At 65.7% G+C, this 213-nt stretch overlaps 1 protein-coding gene across 1 annotated transcript in view; it reads right to left on the minus strand.

Moving 5' to 3' along the window:
• Positions 1-213, minus strand: part of NEIL1 (nei endonuclease VIII-like 1 (E. coli)) — a gene marked incomplete at both ends in the record, with an annotated part of 2,985 nt that overhangs the window by 2,206 nt on the left and 566 nt on the right. The gene's annotated exons all lie outside the window — the stretch shown is intronic.

The raw sequence follows: 213 nt of genomic DNA on the forward strand, positions 1-213 counted from the left end.
CGACAGAGGCGCAGGCAGAGACTGCGTGAGCTCTGCAAGGGCCTCACAACCGTGTTCTGCCCCATCAGAGCGAGGAACCAAAGACGAACCGAAACTGGCCCCGAACCCTGGGCTGGAGCAAGCCCACAACCACAGACCTGGGCCAGAGCTTCATGCCCAGCGGAGCCCAAAGCAGAGGCAGAGCGAGGCAGCCAGCCGGGCCCACGCTGGGGC

The sequence above is a fragment of the Eurypyga helias genome, unplaced genomic scaffold (assembly GCF_000690775.1).
Source record: "Eurypyga helias isolate BGI_N326 unplaced genomic scaffold, ASM69077v1 scaffold19383, whole genome shotgun sequence".
Lineage (NCBI taxonomy): Eukaryota > Metazoa > Chordata > Aves > Eurypygiformes > Eurypygidae > Eurypyga > Eurypyga helias.